This window comes from Nomia melanderi, chromosome 3, assembly GCF_051020985.1.
Source record: "Nomia melanderi isolate GNS246 chromosome 3, iyNomMela1, whole genome shotgun sequence".
Classification (NCBI taxonomy): Eukaryota; Metazoa; Arthropoda; class Insecta; order Hymenoptera; family Halictidae; genus Nomia; species Nomia melanderi.
The window spans coordinates 3,893,283-3,908,289 of NC_135001.1; the positions used below are offsets into that span (position 1 = coordinate 3,893,283).

At 41.0% G+C, this 15,007-nt stretch overlaps 1 long non-coding RNA gene across 3 annotated transcripts; it reads left to right on the forward strand.

Annotated features, from left to right (window-relative positions):
• Window positions 1-7,933: 7,933 nt before the first annotated feature.
• Window positions 7,934-14,697, forward strand: LOC116431944 (uncharacterized). 3 transcript variants are annotated; one of them, XR_012998216.1, is made up of 4 exons: window positions 7,934-9,063; window positions 9,186-9,464; window positions 9,594-9,961; window positions 10,042-14,697. It is a non-coding gene; the product is annotated as an uncharacterized LOC116431944 (long non-coding RNA). The 3 variants fall into 3 exon arrangements; XR_012998215.1 differs by having other exon boundaries at window positions 7,934-9,464; XR_004236046.2 differs by lacking the exon at window positions 9,186-9,464 and having other exon boundaries at window positions 7,934-8,174.
• Window positions 14,698-15,007: the final 310 nt, after the last annotated feature.

Here is a 15,007-nt window from a genome sequence, read left to right on the forward strand (position 1 = left end):
ACGAATATTGTGGAAGAGTGGAATAAAAATGATGAGGAGCTGTGAGGTTAGACGAGCAGTCTTGACCGTTAAATTAAATTTATGATTTGAACCCTTGAAATGATTTTAAATCTGATTTTCTCGCAGCGTGCATTTTAACGCGACAAAATCTGCGGTTGGGACACTTCATGCGACTTTATCTCTTCCCTCATGCAGTATTATGCTTGTATGAAGGGTTCAGGGTGGGGAGGAGGTCCTTGAGCCCTGGGGCTTACGCTAAGTAGCGCTGTTTTAACTCGTACACACGTTCGCGCGAAGCGTTCGTCCCCTACGCTTCCTGAAAATCTCTCCACGGCGTCATCAAAGGAAATGTTACGATACGCTAAGCCAGGTACACGCGTCTACTAACGCGTCGCCGCGAAAACTGGTTGAAATGTTTAATCTTTCAGATATTTTCGGAACAAGTCGCGCGATTCGACCTATTCATAACCTACACGTGTACAGATCAAACGTACCTGATTTACCCTGAATTTATTTTAACAATTAGAATCAGATGATTCAATTTTGAATCATTATATCGTATTACTTACAAAGACAACTAAAACCTAATGAACAGTTGACAAAATCAAGAGTTTCACCTTAGAATCATAGAAAGGAAATACAATATAAGAAACACGACTTGATCGCAATTATTTCGAATTGCTCCTTAAGCATGCAATAAATTTGACGATTCCCAGTAGAATTAACATATCTAACATCTTATATCCACGATCTACAGATTTCACCAATGAAGCCTGCTACGGGTAACGAATATGCAAAGCTCACCGGCAAACAGAAACGTTAATTAAAAACAATAAAGATTTCGCTTTCGTTTGGTCTAATGAAATCTTTAATAGAACTACCAACCGGCTCTGTTTACCTTCTCTCTCCCCGCGTTTCCCCGTAGAAATAGAAATTTGCATAAACATCCGCGATGTACAATTCCCTGTAACAACCTCGGTATCGTTCCCAGGTTATAGGAGGCTTAACGCGTCCGCGCAACTCCCGGGACTTCCGGTAGACATCGCTAACTACGTTGCAGGCAGCCACCGCATTACGCGTAAACCGATTTAATAGTCTGTCACGCAGCATTACGATGTTCATAGGTAGATTCGATGGTACTCCAGTTTGGAGATACCGGATACTGGCCACCATTGCCGGAATTAACAATAAATAGTTCTGGAAGCGGCGCACGGCCGCGTCGGTGTGCCTTTATATCGGTCGCGGAACTACGTCTACAACGCTACCACGGCATCAACACTTCTCGAGTTACTAATTATGGGACATTACTGACTTCCGGAAGTTAGTAGTTTCCCATTTACCACTCCTTTGTGCCCATTATCGGTCGTACCTGACATTCCGAAAACCAAAATTGATGCCCCATCTGATTCAATAACAGTGAAGTTGACTCCGAACTTGGTATCCCTGGTCTGGATGCGCTTGTTACCGAACGCCGACGCTCTGACGCACACGCTGGGAACGGCAACACCGATGTTTGACGTTGTTGGAAACGCGAGAAGTCATATAACGCAGACACGGTGAGTTAATATGAAGTGATTATGGTAGAATTAGTGTTTGAGAAATATGTATTATGCTTGTTTGTGATACTCTTTGTTGAAAGCTTTCTCTGGTAATCGATATTTCTAAAATTATCTACGTTTTCACCGATACAGTATAAGAAATACTTTATCAAGAAATTAACAATAGAATTACGGAGCATTATACTCGACTACTTTCTATTCACATAGGACACTTATAAAAACACATTTCTATAGATTACAATTTGCTTGGAAAAAAACCCAAAACGGAAGATTTTGATTTAACTTTTTACAGTTAACCACGACTGTAACAGTGAATAGTAACTATATCCCCTTGATCTACCGCATGCATTCCATTTTTACGAAATTCCTTATTCCCGATACACGTGACTCGAAAGAAGGATCAGCGTCGAAATTTCCAGTAAATACATGCTTTACATCGTTCGATAATCTGAACGCTCGCGATTTTCCGCGCGGCGAAGGCGGAATTGCGAACGGGACAGAGTCACGGTTTCAGAACGCGAGGGATGTGTGTCAATACGTTACGTTCGGCGATAGATCGCCGGTCGCCGTTGCTACCAACACAGCGCAAACATTGGAACAGATAAAAATCACTCTCCTGATTTTTGCGATCATGGGACGTGCTGCTTCAACTGCTCTCTTCCCGATTGGTTATTCGGGGGGAAATAACGCGCCGGACAGGGAATGCCTTATGGTCCTTGGATCAGTTCACGTCGGCGAAGAGGGAACGTAATCTCGAAAGTGTCTACCACGGTCCTGTGGGAAAGACTTCACTTCGCATCTCGTACGTGGGTGTACATGGCCGTGTGAGAATCTTCGTTTCCGCTCGCCTTTCCTTCCGTCCTTCTTTTAGTCACTCTCCGCCACCTTACAATTAGGTAAACCAACGCTCGGCTGCTCGGTCCCGAGCGTGCTACCTCCAGGCTTCGTACCTTATAAAATCGGAGTGCAGTTCGTTAGAATTCTTTCACGGATCCGTAGAGAAAAATAGTTTTCCCCGTGTCGTGTGCAGCGACACGTAATCAACTGTTTCTCTGAAAAATTCAATACCCGCTGTCGGGGAAATTAAATACTTATGCCGGGTTAACGCGTTACGACGCGACGCGGTTTTCGAGAGAGTTCCGCCTGCAGAACATTTCGAAACTTCGTCGGAGGAATTTTGAAGTTCCGTTAGCCGCATGTGCTACGATTACACGGTTTCTTTTTATTATAGCGTCTCGAAACGTTTATACTCGTTTAATGGCGTGTATTTATGGAAGGAAGTCTTAAAATTTGAAGAATTAAGGAGGAAATTTTGCCAAATTTTATGCAGAAGCGAAGAAGTCTCGCGAAGTCTTGGGTTTTGTTGCGTTACTCTTTAATATCGAATTTTGAAATATTTATTTGTCCGATTAGAGTATGTATTCGTGGAACTGACGATTACAGAAAGGCAACCGTCGGTTAATTGTCTTTTATCGGATTAAGACGTCGACGTCCGATCGTGAAACTTACGCGAATGGATGGAATACTCGGTGCCCAACGTGCAATCGAAATACATGCACAATTCTTACTGACTTTTTAAGGAACAAGTGACAATATGCATCATTGTATATTCTTGTGAGCTCAATATAGACGGTCAGCCCCACGGAATACGAGAAAATTCAAATTTCGTTGCTAGCCTCGGGCATAACCTCGAATGCAAACGAAGGATAAAAAATGCGACTCCGCTAAGGGCAATTTTACCAAGTCAAACTGAGTAGACGAGGGATGTCATAATCATACGACGTGGAAGGTGTCTGAAAGTAGCGAATTGTTGCATAAAACAAGCAGCGCAGCCAATACCGTTAAAACAAGATGAAGGTTAGATTTTACAATGTAGATCCGACGATCCAGTATTTCGAAAAATCGATTCTACACTACTCAGATCCTCTAAAAATCAGTTTTTCTTTAAACGTATTTATATTTTCCACATGCTCCTCTTCATTTCATTTATATTACCTTTCATGTTTCTTCTAAAAAAACACTGCTATATTCTTACCTTATTCCAAACTCTGTAACTAATAATTAACAACATACTTCTACCATACTTTCTTTAGATCCATGCACATTCACATACAACAGCAGAACCTTGAGGTACTCACCTATAACATCCATAAATTTATATACAGTCGCGAATGCGTTAACCCCTTGCCGTATTATTTACTTTCGCTGCTGCGCTGGTGTAGCATTTTACTATCAACAATTTGGAAGAAATGTAACAAAATTTTCTATTCTACTTCAAATGGAAGTTTTATTTGCAGATAATACATTGATAACAGCAAAATGGTTGTTTGCTTTGGTCCGCGGAGAATGAACAACATTGAGTTTTGTTAAATTAATCTAGAAATCTTGATCGCGAGTCTCATTCGTCATTGTATAGCAAGGAGTTAAACCAAAATCAATGAGGGAGTAATTAATAACTCCAGCAGTTTTCGATGAATATCTCAAAAACCAAAATTCCAACGTTCTTTAACACAAAAAGAGTGTTGTTAATTGTTTCCACTTGTTCTTTGTTTCCTCCGCGAAAGTTATCGGGTGAAAGGGCGACTCAGTTATTCCGATCGTATGACTCAGCTTGGCATGATCCCCGAACTGGCGGTCGTAATCCGGAAATATGGCGAAATCAAAATTCCGATGCGCGACAACAGAGCGAAATGGCCGAGGAAAGGAAGGAATCGAAGGAATAGACAAAGGGGTGGCTGGGTTGGAGCTGGAAGGGGGATCGAGATACAGCGAAATAGACAGATAGCTACTCGGTGAAATATGAAACGCAGCTGACGGTACCCGGTACCACGTCGCATTATTTTCGTAGGCAGCGATGCGCGCGTGGATATCGCCTACGTCAGCAATGAGCATGATTTTTTCATCCAAGAGCCACCCGTTAGAACGGCCGGGTTCGCCTCTCGTACGTCAAAAAATCCTATTATCCGGCGCTGATCCTCTGTCGACGAAATGGAAGAGACCGGCAAACGAGCTAGTCTAGTTTTGTTCGCTCTTCTCCTCGACGTCACTCATCGTCTGGAATTGAATCGCACTGATTAGACTCTCTGTTCAGGAAGGAAGTTGTATAGTGAGCTGCCGCCATTCTTCATTCCTTTTTCCATCTCTTTTCGCCATCTCTCGATCCCGCTCTCCCCGTCGATGAGTTGTCTTTGGCTCAACTGATCCCGCGTTCGAAATGGTACTACCGGAATAAGCCGGGTCGTCGTGCATTTGAGGTGTATTTACGCTTTTTGGGCTTTGGCTTCGTGAAGTCGGCGCCTCGTCGCTTCGTTCATGCCGAGTTAGATCGGATCGATAAGTTTTTCTTCGTTTTTCGCTGAGAACTCGAGGGATTCTTGTGTTTGTTGAAGAATCGTGTAGATTATGCGAAGAATAAAAATTAAGTTGAAAATGTTAATGGGATCTTTTGAATGAATTTTTAAAGGATTTTCGAGAGTTTTTTTTAAGTAGGCTATCATACGATGAATTATAGTTTATAGTGAGTAGAGACTTGTAAAAATTCATTTGGAATTTAGGCAACACTGTAACAATGGAGGTTTTCAGTTGATTGTTACGTGGGATATTTCGCCTGTAATTTATACGGAATTATTTGTTTGGGGATCTGTGGTGACGTTTGCTTTCGACCGACATTGCTGAATTATGTAAATGTTACTGGGGTATCCGTCTCAATAAAGAGTAGTATTTACGTGGTTTCGTTACGCCCTTTGCCAAGGTTTTATCGCCCTTGTTGGCTATCATAAATAAATTATATCCACACGGGGTCCATGTTCGTTCTCCGTTCGTTTTCGTCACGGGATTATCTCCCTCCGAGACACCCACCCTATTTTTCTTATCGAGGGGTTTACTGTTAGCGGCAAGCACTCCGTCTTCTTATATCTTAATTAATCTGTCTGAAATCCACGCTATTTCCATTTCTGATGTTCTCGAGGCCAATCAGAATATTGATCATACCGAGGTACTCAAAACTGATACAATTTCCTGTCTGCCTTATTTCCTTTATTAAGAGTTTCATTTAACTCAGAAGAATCGAAATTTCATACAATATTGTTTTATTAATATTTTGTTTCATATGTGCAATTTCCAATATTCGAAGTGTATTCTTTTTAGAATTTCTTCTTAACGATTAAAGAAATTTCTGAACGCTATTGGCTGAAAAAAAGATTAAAAGAAAATTGAGAGTTAATATTTAATGTATTATAAGCTAACAGAGAATGAACAATCCCTCGAGAGCGAAAGAAGGGAATGGGATTATTCTGACTTAGGGCGGAATTTCGCCAAAATTAGTTGCTAAGAAAATGGTTCTGTTAGTTTGGCAGAAACCGCATCTAGATCCACTTACTAAGTTACTTGTTACTGATTGGTAATCTCGATCACTCAAATAGGATTTAATGGCTTGTCTCGAGTTGTGCAATTAGTCCCAGTTAAGCGGGCTCGTTTAATCCAAATTGTTAGCTACTATACGCTAAATGTGAACGCGTTTTCCCCGCTTGTCAACATCCACAAGCAGATGCCACTTAATGAAACGCTATACTTTGATGGCAACAACCTGCTCTGTCATAGTTGACCGAATAACTGTCACCGAGCTGTTCATTCCAATTATCTCGAAAATTCGCGTACTTCCCTTTTCTCTCAACTACGAATTTTATATACAAATTTCAAAATAATACAATTTCATCTCGAAATTCCAAGGATTCTAAAGGACTAAGAAATCCATGTATTTCCCATTTCCTCCAATTCAAGAGAAATTACCCCTGCTTCGAAAGAAACTAATTAATCTCCTACTCTATAACAACATCTGAGACCCACGACCTTTAATTCAACGTAATAAAAATCAATCTCACTTGCTACAAATAAATCTAAATTAAGCATTGTTTTCCTACAATCAATATTGTACCATCCCAATAAACGTGTACTTACGATAAACAAAAACTTTCTTCGCATTCTTCACATAATTAACAATAAAACAAATCGAACAAACACAATCACGAAGAAACTCACACAAAGATTACTCAAAAAACGATTCCAAATATTCACATATCTCTCAACACAACACAACTCCAGATGATCGTTCCCACATTCCCATGCAAGACCATACTCAAGAGAACCTTCCCCGCGAGAAACACATTCCCCAAGAAACCAAGTTCTCCACAACAGTCAAATCCCCCGAAATCAGCGACGATCCGAGGGGCGAACAGTAAATCAACGGGGTCCGCTAACTACGGGGTCCCGGCGTCGTTAACGATTTCCCCGGTGGAAAAAGATTTAATCCCAATTCCCGGCGAGATCTACGGGGTGGAGAGCGCCGGGTTCCACGAAGAAAGCGTAAATCAAAATTTCAACGTGAAGATTTCGCAGCTTCCGGCGTCGCGCGCGGCCCGAGCCGCACATGTACACGCGGGACCGGGAGAAGCTTAAGCACGTCCGCGATCAAAAGCGTAAAAACGATCTTTGTAAGTTTATTGCCGTTCCTGTCCGAGAGCGGGCCAAATGTCGCAGCCTGGAAGCGGCCGACGTACGGCGTGGTAGTTCCGAGTCGCACGTGTTTTCGCCAGTTCTTCGACAGCTTCCCGGGACGATTGCATATTAAATGCATCCGTATTCTCTCAGTCGTCCCGACTCGCTCGCTCGCTCCTGCTCCCTGCTGGCCAACGTTGCCGGGATAGGGGACCAGGGTTGAAATATGGCGGCGCAATAAGAGAACCGCCAGTGCGAAAATACTATCGCTTTCCGATAGTACGTTATGCGAGACCGAATGGCGAAGGAATATGCGAGAGGCCGTTCGAACGTGGAACCGCGTAAGAGGTCGGATACGTCGGTCCGGGGCGGAGAGGGTGGAACAAGCGAAGAAACTGAAAATATCGTCCGCTTTGCGGCGCTCTCCGGGCCATATGGTGACCTACGTATATCATATTAGAAGCCAATTTTTAACTCGGTGGGGGCACATTTCACGCGAAAGCACCGGTTATAACCAGTCGCCGCTAAAAATCCAATGAATTGATAGGGGCGAGAGGGAAACGGAGGAACGAGCCCGATGGCCGTTAGAGGGGCGCCCGGAAAAACTGCCGGCCGACTTCTGGCCGGCTTCCCTCTGACCAAAGGGAAACGACCGCAATATCTTACAGCGGAAAGTACACACGGAGTTCGACGGCGAAGACCTCCGGTCGCCGCCTCGAATAAATCTCGCTGGCCTCGACCCTCCGCGATTTCCCTTTCTCTCGAAAGGCACACCGATACTCTGTAGTGTTCGCTGGTTTTTCTCGCTTCCCTTTTTCCCCTCCCGGTGTTCATTACCGCCATTATAAATATTGTCTTTGAAAGCGATGGCTGCCCGCTAATCGATAGCCCCCTCGACGAGCAGTCCGCGTTAATACTCGCTGACGAAGTGTTCTTCAACGGAGAAGCTTTTTAACCGCTCAAAGACTGTGCTTGTGTATTCACGGTTTCAGTTTTTGTGTCGGACTTCATTTATCGGGTGTTAACGGTGGTTTGTCTTGTCGGCGGAGTCAACGGGAGATCAAGTGTACCCGTGTCGACTGGATGAATTAGCTGCTTGGTATACAATGGCGTTTGAGAGATGTAAGGATTTACACGGTTCAGTACAGATCAATTTTATCTTGTTGCGTGTACGTTGAAGTGAGAGATTATTTCGTTATTGGCAACGCTTTATCTTTGTATTAAGTGTACGGTATATGCAATAAATTGAAGAATTTGTTTGACTCAATTAAATTAAAAGGTAACTTAACTAAATGTGCAATAATTGAAGGGTAACTTTAATTACATGGAAGAGTTCACATACAAATGTGCGAACAGGTCATACTGCTGTTTGTTATGCCCACGCTGTAGTAGATTAAAGTTCGGATACAGATTTTTGTAAAACGGTCTGGATCTTAAGCAGTTAATAAGTGGTGTGTAACCAGTGACGGTTTTTTCGTTTTACGCGACACTGCTCGCAACCGCTGACTCACAGCTTCTTCTTCCACTTTTTTCGAATTTTTCTTGATTAAAGAACTTCCCCTCGGAGGATGTCTTACAATTAGTTGTCCCGGGAACTTCGTAAGAGGGGCGAAACGCGACGGGAGATCGATTGTCGACGAATTATTCACTGGCCGAAGTACTGCGAGCTGTTCGATAGAAAAATATTCGACTATATATTTGTAATTAGACAACGTTTCGAAAGAATGTTTCGAATTTCGAACTTGCAAACTGCTCAGTTGGAAATCATTGAAACCAGTTAGGAAGACAAGAGAAAGCAACAAAGAATTCTAAATAAAATTATTGAAAAACTGTACGATTGCACCAGTATTACGCAAAACGTACGAAAGAAAACATATCGAACAAACATTATCCGGCAGTATTGAAGTTAAACACTCTTCAATATTCAACAAATAATATAAATCTCGAAGACCCTGATCTACTTTTACATATATCGTCCATGCATCATACTGTACCATCTGAATAATTAAAGGTACTCACTGTTGCTCCAGAGCTTTCCGAAATCTCTTCTCACGTCAGAATCAGTCCGTTCTTTTGTCTCTGGAAATAAGGCACGTGCTCGGACAGCGAGGTTGATTATCATTTCAATTCCAGCGTATCGATCGGCACCATTGTTCCAGAAAACGATGCCGAGCCAGCGTCGCGTTGGTTCAACCATTTCAGTGTTTCCTGGTCAGGAGTAACGGAGATCGACCGAACGACGAAAATATTTTATCGCGGGATGAAACTTTAATCCGGCTGATGCATGGTTCCGAAATATTTGATCGCATCCTAACCGGCTTGCGAACTCCGAAACTCGCGGAGCCTGTACCCGACCATTGTACGCGGCGCTTAAAGTGCTCGCGCCTAAGCCAGCTGCGCGTGCGAACGCGTGTAAGAGCTACGACGGGCTTGATTCTCTCGATTGCTTACGCCGCTATCCGTCCGAAGAAATATAATTACAAATTGTACCGCTGCACTTTGAATTAATATCGTCTAACTTGAAAACCCCTTTCATTCCAGGGGACTATTATCCGGATCTTCTATCCTCGTCCGTTAATTAAAGATACTCCGCTGTACCTTGGAGCCGGATAGACTAAAGTAGCGGCGGAATATTCGACGAAAGATGATTGAATCCGCCACTAACAACGTCTGCGTTCCGTTACCGGGGTTTGTCATAAATAAATTTGGCGAAGCGTCGGTCGTTTCCAACAATCCGCTTCGGAGCTTCGGAAATGAATGTTGCGCATGAAAAAGGTTGCGCGAAGATGTTTGGAAACTGATTATGTTTAAGTTACAAGGTTCCTTTCGACTTGAAATACAAACGCAAATAACGATTACTATAGAGTTCACTGGTAACAGTGTTTATCAGTAACATCGTGTCTTTTATTGTCAGTGTTTGTTTTAAATAAACCCGTAACTGCGGGAAAGGTTTATGTATTTATATTTATATTTACATAAATGTTTTAAGATGGCGAAACCGACGTTAGAAGTGGAGCACATATTTCCCGACAGATGCTGTCTAATCCAATTTGCCGAAGAATTTGTTGGATTCGCGAAGAGTACCGGCGATTCAATATAAAAGCCACGTGGGACAAAGAAGATCCCGCACGGGAACACGACTTGATCAGCCAATCCTCCAAACCAATATTGGCGTTGGGTTTGTAACCCTATTCCTCCATAGAAAAATTCGTCCAATCATAGGATTCGACACCCGGGCTAACGTATGGACGCTGAGCTTATCCCTGTCATCGGGCGTGTAGCTAATTTTCTCGGCAACTTCGATAAGATGAGTATTGTAAGCCCACGCGGGAAGAAGATATCAACGAGCGGAAAAATACAATCGAAAGTTGTCTCCTCTTTGTATTCTTCAAACTTGTGATACGTAGCGTAGCGATTGTAACAGTTGAAGTCGAGGCAAATAAGATTTGCGAATAACTGTTCCTTTCTATTGCTTTTAACTCAAGAAACTACTGTTCTGAAACTGCGTAATCTGCTTCGAATATCTTAATACTCAGTATTTTCTTAAATGCTCCAGTGATTCCGCTTTAACTTGTAAAATATGTTCGTTAGCGTTCTACGTTAGACAAAGCGCAGAACGTTACGAAATGTAGTAACTACCCGAACTCGGCAACTTAGTCGTTTGTACATTCAATAATGTTTTAACTTTTCCTTCCGTTTGAGAACGGCAAGAAGTCGTTAGGATAGCAGTTATTGGAGAATATCTTAAGAGAAGCTGAAAGGTATTCTAAAAATTTATTCCGGAATAGATTGATGCAAGTAACGATAATAATATTGTTATCGCTAATGCATTTATGACATTCTTTTGACAGTTTGATTTCGTTAATGTAACTGGAAATTTTTTGCGTTATAGCGAGTACAAAGTAGTTACCATTTACTATCAAACGATACCTCTTAAAAGATATTTTAGTTTAACACTATAGTTATGTTAGTGTTTTTCAAATCACTATATCAGATTTTAACACCATGTCTACCGAAGGTGTCAAAAGACTTTTGAATTTTCAACTTAAAATTATTTCCTAAGTTTAGTCGTATATTCTGCATTGACTTTGCGGCCTTTCCAATAACAACTACAAAATTAACTATTGGAACTGTACAAAATTTAATTCAGTAAAAATGATTAAACGGATAAAATAATTTTAAGTTAAAATTTCAAAAGGTGTCTCTCAACATCTTCGGTAGAAATAGTGTTAAAGATAATCCAACAAGAATAAATATTACTCAACTCTTCGGAATTTAAATTAAATGTCATTCTTCTATTATCAGTAATTATACTAGTAGAACAAGCCTAAAATCCTTCTGTTTTCTCGATAAATTATCAATGGCTAATCATCCAATCGATCACAGTTCAGAAATAAATTACATGGCAAGGTGTTAAATTCTATTCTTTCAGGAACCCGACTCGATCATGGAGTCCTCGATATTTTCCGCGTGTCCTCGTGCACCTCCAGCTGCGACTAAAGGGGTTAGGTGTCATCGAGGTTTTTTAGTGTTCGTCTGGCGGCGGCGCTTTGCATGGGCGAGCCAATCGTGGCGTGTCACGGGCGTTCTGTTATTTCGCAGTTTGAAACTCTAGTTACCTACTTACCTGAAGGTGCGCAAAGGGCAACGGAATTACGGTGGATCGATAGCCCCGACAACCAGTAACCTCTACCTTCCTTCCACGGCTGTACGTAATTCCGAAGGCATTGTTCACAGGGACCCGGCGGCTTCATAAGAAGTTAATAACGCTTCATTTGCTTATGAAGCCCATCACGTGAGAAAAATTGTTCGCGTTACAGGATAGGGGATCGTAAATCAACCGCGGCGTCACGCTCGGCGCGTGCTTTTTATGAAAAATTCGGCGACGTCCATCACGGGGGATTCTTTTATTCTTCGGCCGTTATTATCGTACACGCGCCGCCATTACGGCGCGGCGTGGAGCATGCAATATTATAACTGCGTGTTTAGTATGTGTACGGCTCGACGCGACCGAAATAACGAGGGGCCGATTCTTTTTCGGAAAATAAATTTTCTCGGCGCGTTCCAATTTGTTCTAATAGATCATGCTCGCTGTTGTGGAGCCGTACGAACGTTTCGCGTGAACAATGGTCGCGCGGATGCTTCGTTTAGACGTTGTATTAGAAATATTGAACTTCGAAGCTGAACTGAAATTATACGAATTTCGCGAGTTCTATTAATCAATGTAAGACTTTAATTATCAATGAAATCATCAATTAATCGATGTAAGATTTTCATTAGTCTCGTTGAAAGTGTAGTTTATTTTATTGGTGATTCTTAGTTCCATGATTTCTGTCGCGTGTTAGTTTGGGATTGTTGTGCAAACAATTATCTCGTACTTTAACGTCAGAATGATTTGAAACTGCCTACAGGATAACGTAATCTTGCGGTTTCTCCAAACAATTTTTGAACATCCACCGCGCAGCTGGAAGTTTGAATATTTACCGCTGCCTAGGTAGTCGTGGAATCTTTCCCTCACGTGTGATTTGTAGGGAGCATTACGGAGATGTTCTAGATACCCAAGAAAAGCACTTATATTAAGATGTACGATAGAGCCACTTATTAAGCTAATACGGTATGAAACGTCCAGATATTAAGTAGATGTATAGAAAAATTTATACGTATTAGTTTCTAACTGTTAGAAGACATTTTTGTCTTGTTTCATTTTTAAAGTTACATTGAAACGAACGAAATTTTTGTTCTCTTTTCGAACTTCCTTTTCACGCATCAAGTCAAACCGTTTTATTTAACCATGTACAGATTTTGAGGAACCTTCACGCTCTGGTTAAATTCATTTCTTGTATATACAGGTAGCTTGGATCACTGCGAACACTGTTGATTTCTTGTTTTGTTGAAGGCAAACAAGCCTCAGCGAAACACCTTCGACAAAATGCGAAAGTAAACATAAATAAACATTATTCGCCGTGACATAGTGCATTGTGGCGCTCGTTAATCTCTCCTCTAATTATGAGAATCCTTCCACTATCTCGTTAGCCAACCGTGAGCGCACTCAGTCTCAAATTAACCATAATGAAATAACGATCTCACGTTCTCTGCCTCGAGTGGAGGCTGACAAAACGGTCTCACAACTCCGTTCTCTTAAACCAAAGACGTGCTAAGCTTGCGGCGGGGTCACAAGTATCTGAAAACATATTGCACAATGATGTTCATTAGACTTCAACATACTGCATAGAAAATTACAACACGTTTAATGCAAATAATGCTAACCTTTTCAATATTCCCTTACAGAAACCTGGAACTTTACAAACAAGTTTGTAAAGGTTGCTAAAATTTAACATAATGCACAACGAACATGAAATTATTTCCTCAAAATTTATAATTTATTCACCAATTTCCATGTCGGACATTTTATTCTCCAGAAAATACACTTCACGCATGAACTGGGAAACTTTGTACAATTTGTATATTGCTTTAAATGCTTTAAAATCATGTCTAAAGGAAATAAGTATCCGCTTGACGCGAGTTTTCCGAAATAAATTTGCAAATCCCCAAAATTACGAGGACGTTTGAAGCTTATTGTGTCACGGGGTTATTCTATATAATTCTCTATTATTTATTTTATGCTATTAAAAGTTCACCAATTATGAATTTTTCAAACTGAAACATTGTGGAAATTACGGTTGGCAATTACACGACCGAACAAAGATCGTAAACCGTCCGCAGCGGAGTTGTTAATTGCCCGGTAAAGAAGATTCGCGTCGTGGTTCGTTATCGATGGCACGTGGCCGGAGTGACACTAAATCGGGCAAACAAGTGGTCCTCTGGTAAAATTATCCCGGAAACAGGTGCAGATAGGAGGCATCTATCGATTACTATGCATTACAAAGACCGCTGCTGGGGGTTCTAACCTGCGCGGGAACGACGCAACAGCGCATCTACTTGTAAAACCGTGCCAAGAAGAAAACGACTGCACATAAATTCCGTGAGAGCCCTGAGTCCGCTGGATCCTCCGCAAACTCAGATTTACTGCTGAAATCTGGGGAAGTCTAACGTATGTATTCACTTCCATCCGAGGTACGCTCTCGATAAGCACGCGAAAATGAGAACGCTCGACCCGTAGGTTGCTAATGATCTCCTATTTAGAAAGAAAATGCGAGTGCTATAGGGCCGATTTAACCCCTCCAACTCGAAAAAGAAAAGACTTCTATAGCTTTATGATTAAAAAATAAAATAAGAGGATTATTGTATAGAATATAGAAATATTATTTATGATATCCTTTTTATTCAAAAGAATATCTTCTACAGTTTTAGGGTTAAAAAATAAAATAAGAGAATTATTGTACAGAATATAGAAATATTATTTACGATATCCTTTTTATTCAAAAGAATGTCTTCTACAGTTTCAGAATTAAAAAATGAAATAAGAGAATCATTCTACAGAATATAGTAATATTATTACGATATCTCTTTTATTCAAAATATACGTTATGCAAACTTTGGATTCTAGTTATTGAAAATTAGGACTTGTATTCCGAAATAAACTTTTAACATTGCTGTCTCAAGAATTATTGAATCAATTGTGTCATAAAGTATCTGATCCAATGAATTCTTAATATTATTAATTCTTGCAAAACCAGAAACTGAAGAACACATTAAAGATTAATTTCATTTTATTTTTTGCTTTCATCGAGTATGTGAATCAGTTTCTGTGGAATATGTTTACGATGTGTTTGATTAAAAATGTTTATGAAACAATTTTTCATGTATCTATCAAACCGGCAACCATCGGTGCACGTGAATTATTGATGCGATGGTCGAAGACAATGCTATTGTTCTGTAAAGTGACTGACATTCGATCGGCTGACGTTACAGTTTTGATACAATAAATAGCGTCAGCGATAATGGAATAGATTTAACAGTGTTCCATAGCAGAGACTATCATTGGGTTTATATTA